This window comes from Grampus griseus (assembly GCF_964374135.1).
Source record: "Grampus griseus genome assembly, chromosome: 17".
Classification (NCBI taxonomy): Eukaryota; Metazoa; Chordata; class Mammalia; order Artiodactyla; family Delphinidae; genus Grampus; species Grampus griseus.
In genome coordinates, this window is record NC_139011.1 from 48,779,244 (window position 1) to 48,785,336 (window position 6,093).

Sequence of the window (6,093 nt, forward strand, 5' to 3'; positions counted from 1 at the left end):
GCAGAAAACAAAATTTTGAAAAGTGTTTGGACTACTGACTTTTGATTTCTTCTAAGGCAAGTGTATAGGTAATTTTTATTCCCTGATTAGGAGAAAAATGGTGGAAGAGGGCAGGGTTAAGAATTAAGATTTCAAGAGCATGAGAGGTAGATGGCCAACTAGAGTTCCTAAGGTTTGGTGCATGTAACTGTTGCCGCCGCTTAAGCCTGTCAAAGCAGTGGTATGGCTGCTGCCCTCGTATTTGCTACCTCTAGAAACATTCTTGCCAGGAGTGGCGGCAGCGGGACTCAATTACCCCCTTTTATCACTCTCTGCAGAAGCTCCAGATGGCGTCTTCCGTGGGCAACGTGGCCGACAGCACAGAACCAACGAAACGTATGCTTTCCTTCCAAGGGTTAGCTGAGTTGGCTCATCGAGAATATCAATCAGGTGATTTTGAGGCAGCTGAGAGACACTGCATGCAGCTGTGGAGACAAGAGCCAGACAATACTGGAGTACTTTTATTACTTTCATCTCTACACTTCCAGTGTCGAAGGCTGGACAGATCTGCCCACTTTAGTACTCTGGCAATTAAACAGAACCCTCTTCTGGCAGAAGCCTATTCGAATTTGGGGAATGTGTACAAGGAAAGAGGGCAGTTGCAGGAAGCAATTGAGCATTACCGGCGTGCATTGCGTCTCAAACCAGATTTCATCGATTGGTTATATTAACCTGGCAGCCGCTTTGGTAGCAGCAGGTGACATGGAAGGGGCAGTACAAGCTTACGTCTCTGCTCTTCAGTGTAATCCTGATTTGTACTGTGTTCACAGTGACCTGGGGAACCTGCTCAAGGCCCTGGGTCGCTTGGAAGGAACCAAGGCATGTTATTTGAAAGCAGCGAAGACACAACCGAACTTTGCAGTAGCTTGGAGTAATCTTGGCTGTGTTTTCAATGCACAAGGGGAGATTCGGCTTGCAATTCATCACTTTAAAAAGGCTGTCACCCTTGACCCCAATTTTCTGGATGCTTGTATCAATTTAGGAAATGTCTTGCAAGAGGCACGGATTTTTGACAGAGCTGTGGCAGCTTACCTTTGTGCCCTAAGCTTGAGTCCAAATCATGCAGTGGTACCTGCGAACCTGGCTTGTGTATACTACCAGCAAGACCTGATAGATCTGGCAATAGACACAGGCGAGCTATTGAATTGCAACCACATTTCCCTGATGCTTACTGCAACCTAGCCAACGCTCTGGAAGAGAAGGGCAGTGTTGCTGAAGCAGAAGAGTGTTATAATACAGCTCTGCGGCTGTGTCCCACCCATGCAGACTCTCTGAATAACCTAGCCAATATCAAAGGAGACCAAGGAAACATTGAAGAGGCAGTTCGCTTGTATCGTAAAGCATTAGAAGTCTTCCCAGAGTTTGCTGTTGCCCATTCAAATTTAGCAAGTGTATTGCAGCAGCAGGGAAAACTGCAGGAAGCTCTGATGCATTATAAGGAGGCTGTTCGAATCAGTCCTACCTTTGCTGATGCCTACTGTAATATGGGAAACACTCTAAAGGAGATGCAGGATGTTCAGGGAGCCTTGCAGTGTTATACTCGTGCCATTCAGGTTAACCCTGCATTTGCGGATGCCCACAGCAATCTGGCTTCCATTCACAAGTATTCAGGGAATATTCCAGAAGCAATTGCTTCTTATCGCACTGCTCTGAAGCTTGAACCTGATTTTCCTGACGCTTATTGTGATTTGGCTCATTGCCTGCAGATTGTCTGTGATTGGACAGACTATGATGAGCGAATGAAGAAGTTGGTCAGCATTGTGGCTGACCAGTTGGAGAAGAATAGGTTGCCTTCTGTGCAGCCTTATCATAGTATGCTCTGTCTTCTTTCTCATGGCTTCAGGAAGGCTATTGCTGAGAGTCATGGGAACCTCTGCTTGGATGAGATAAATGTCCTTCATAAACCACAGTATGAACATCCAAAAGACTTGAAGCTCAGTGATGGTCGACTGCGTGTAGGATACGTGAGTTCTGACTTCGGGAATCATCCTACTTCTCATCTTATGCAGTCTATTCCAGGCATGCACAATCCTGATAAATTTGAGGTATTCTGTTATGCCCTGGGCCCAGATGATGGCACAAACTTCCGAGCGAAGGTGATGGCAGAAGCCCATCATTTCATTGATCTTTCTCAGATTCCATGCAATGGGAAAGCAGCTGATTGCATCCATCAAGATGGTATACACATCCTTGTAAATATGAATGGTTATACCAGGGGTGCTCGAAATGAACTCTTTGCTCTCAGGCCAGCTCCTATTCAGGCAATGTGGCTGGGCTACCCTGGGACCAGTGGTGTGCTTTTCATGGATTATATCATCACTGATCAGGAAACTTCACCTGCTGAAGTTGCTGAGCAGTATTCTGAGAAACTGGCTTATATGCCCCATACTTTCTTTATTGGTGATCATGCTAATATGTTCCCTCACCTGAAGAAGAAAGCAGTCATCGATTTTAAGTCCAATGGGCACATTTATGACAATCGGATTGTGCTGAATGGCATCGACCTCAAAGCATTTCTTGATAGTCTCCCAGATGTGCAAATTGTCAAGATGAAATGTCCTGATGGAGGAGACAACGCAGACAGCAGTAATACAGCTCTTAATATGCCTGTCATTCCTATGAATACTATTGCAGAGGCAGTTATTGAAATGATTAACAGAGGACAAATTCAGATAACAATTAATTGATTGAGTATAGCAATGGACTGGCAACTACCCAGATCAACATTAAGGCTGCCACTGGAGAGGAGGTTCCCCGTACCATTATTGTAACCACACGTTCTCAGTACGGGTTACCGGAAGATGCCATTGTGTACTGTAACTTTAATCAGTTATATAAAATTGACCCATCTACTTTGCAGATGTGGGCAAATATTCTGAAGCGTGTTCCCAAAAGTGTACTGTGGCTGTTGCGTTTTCCAGCAGTAGGAGAACCTAATATTCAACAGTACGCACAAAATATGGGCCTTCCCCAGAACCGTATCATTTTTTCACCTGTTGCTCCTAAGGAGGAACATGTTTGGAGAGGCCAGCTGGCTGATGTCTGCTTGGACACTCCACTCTGTAATGGACACACCACAGGGATGGATGTCCTTTGGTCAGGGACACCCGTGGTGACTATGCCAGGAGAGACTCTTGCTTCCCGAGTTGCAGCTTCCCAGCTCACATGTTTAGGCTGTCTTGAGCTTATTGCTCAAAATAGACAAGAATATGAAGACATAGCTGTGAAACTGGGAACTGATCTAGAATACCTGAAGAAAATTCGTGGCAAAGTCTGGAAGCAGAGAACATCTAGCCCTCTGTTCAACACCAAACAATACACAATGGACCTAGAGCGGCTCTGTCTACAGATGTGGGAGCATTACGCAGCTGGCAACAAACCTGATCACATGATTAAGCCTGTTGAAGTCACTGAGTCGGCCTAAATAATGACTGTGTGCACAGGAGAATTACCCTGTACCTGAGCCTCAACCTTCTGGGGGAAAGGGAACTACTTTTTCCTTATCTGTACAATACCATGTTGCAGATGGGTGACAGACAATAATAAGAAATAGCACAGCCAGACTTGCTTCCTGCATGATCATGATCACGATAGGGAGAGACACAAGAGATGGGAAACTGCTGTTCCACAAGGAGTCTCCATAGAATTTTGCAGCAGCCAGGTGTCTGGAAGGTCTGGAAGGTAAGTCTGGAAGGTCTGATCTCCCTTGGTCTTCCATGGGATGGATGGTTAGTGTGGAAGGGAGATAGAGATTGCCCAGCCGTTTTGTGATTATCATGGATTGATTGAGTCTTCTGAATTAATATTTTTCTTTATATTTTGGGTATTGGAGCTTTTAAAAATGTTTGGTTTCAGGTATTTTTATTCATGTGAAGTGTATATGGTTCTCTTTAGATAAGGTTTTAAGCTAAAATATTCCTTGTTTTAGTTTCTGAACTCTACAGATAAATGGGGACTTTGCTGGTGTAGTCTTTTTATAGGTTTTGTAAACCACTTGAGCCTATATCAGTCATTTTAGTGTCTGACATAATGTTTGGAACTATCAGTGCTTTGTTGGTTTATAGATGATGGCTTAAATTCTTTTCCTGGTCCGTTTCCTTCTTCCCTTCCCCCCACTTTAAAAATTCTCCTGTAACTTGACTAACAAAAAACCAAGTCTGATTGAAAACCTCCCAGAATGTTTCTCTTAACCGCATCATCTGGTGCCAAATGAAGATTCTTAGGAGTGATTATTAATTCTGAAGGGCACAGTTGTGGTACTGTCACTGATGATAACGATAATGGATTTTTGGCCTAGAGTGCTGACCTATTTCACCAGTGTTTTACCGTTGACTGCCCCTCTATGCTGCTTCCAAAAGTCATAGTGTGTGATAAGATTTTTACTTTCATTTCTAATGTTGTCTTTTTTTTTAGTGAGTCCTATTCTTCCTTTTTCTTTCAGCAGAAATGAAATCCCAGATAAGTATAAGTATTCAAATATTTGATCAGTAAGTCACAGTTATCTCCAGTACATTAAATAACTTTCATCAAAGAAACATGTTATAGGTAAAAAGCTCTGAAGGACCAGCTATGTATATGATAATTATGTTTCAGACCTTCTAGGGTATTATATATAATAACTTGTCTTCTGGACGTGGTCTTGAAGTCTTTATGGATTCAGTCTCAGTAGTAGCGAACTGCACTGCTACTTGGTTTGGAGTACAAATTAGACTTTAGCCCTCCTGGAGGTTGAGTTTTTGGTATTGAAAACCATAGGAATGAAATTATTGTATTTCAGCAAAGGATCGAGGGCTTGAGGCTTAAACAAGGCAACATATGTGTGGGAAGCATTCAGCCTTGAGAGCAGGCTACGGACATGCCAGGCATGCGGCCGCTGCTCGAAGGGACTGTCCCTACTTGTTCCCCTCCTTGTTCCATTCCATGGGAGATAAATCACCAGGGCCCAGATACCAGAAAGAATGTAAAATTTGACAAGCAAAGCTGTCTCCCCCCTGCACGTGCAGGTTATTTTTGATGATTCTGGGTTTATGGGTTTTCTCCCAGGGAAGTTAACCTTGAGCCGAGACAGTCTGTAGATAATGTAAACCACCATCTGGCAACCTTCCTTTTTCTAGTCTGTTTAATCTGGAACTGTAGCATAATGACTTTGGAATTACTGTTGCTGTATTACCAAAATTTTAAACTAGGATATTTTTTACAAATGCGGTCCTTAGTTAATTTTTAGAGCTACAAACTGTCAGATGGCTCTGAAATAACAATTGTGTGGCTATTCTTCATGGTGATCACAATATGGTAATGACGTTGAGGTATCACTAAAAAGCAGGAAGGTGTGAGTCTTCCTTTGGTTCCAGAGTGAAATGCGAGTTGGAGTTGGAAAAGAGGCCCACAACCAAGTGATAGAGAAGGAAATGTGAGGTCATTAGTGAAAAACCAGATTGAAGTTAAAGTGAAGAGGCATGAGGAAATGGTCAACTGTTACAGTATTACAAAGATCATCAAGAAGCATATCCATGAATGTGGTTTGTATTGCAATCTGCTGAAAAAGAGACAAATATCCTGGCCTGGCCTTCATGGAGATTATATTTTATTGATTCTGATAATAGATTATTTTTGAAAAGGGCCTCCTATAAATTATAACCATGCAAAGGCAGCAAGATAATTTTTTTTCCTTTATGTATGTGTTTCTCATTCCTACTCACTTCTCTCTTAGGGGAAGAGAAAATCACAAAAAACAAAATTGTCAAGTCTCAGCTATTCCTTTTCAAAATAATTTTTTTTGCAAATTCCAGTGAGGCAATAGGTTAACTGTTAAGATTTGTAAGGCTCAAAAAGCTAGATTTTTACAAAGTGTAGCCAAATTTTATTCCATACATAATAGCTTTGGAAAGAATATGTGATGATGCAAAGTAGGAAAAAAGTGGTTTTTCTTCCGTGAATGGCTTCACTGTGTTGGGAGAAGAGGCACAGAAGAAATCCAAGTAATTAAACATGGGGTGAGTTTTCCTGATAGGGGACTCTAGTGCTTTAAAATAGACTAGATAATCCTAGGGATAA

General features: G+C 42.4%; 1 pseudogene across 1 annotated transcript; it reads left to right on the forward strand.

The window, feature by feature from the left end:
• Positions 1 to 326: 326 nt before the first annotated feature.
• Positions 327 to 3,463, forward strand: LOC309835414 (UDP-N-acetylglucosamine--peptide N-acetylglucosaminyltransferase 110 kDa subunit-like; annotated as a pseudogene). The gene has a single exon. The product of its transcript is annotated as a UDP-N-acetylglucosamine--peptide N-acetylglucosaminyltransferase 110 kDa subunit-like (transcript).
• The last annotated feature ends 2,630 nt before the right edge of the window (positions 3,464 to 6,093 follow it).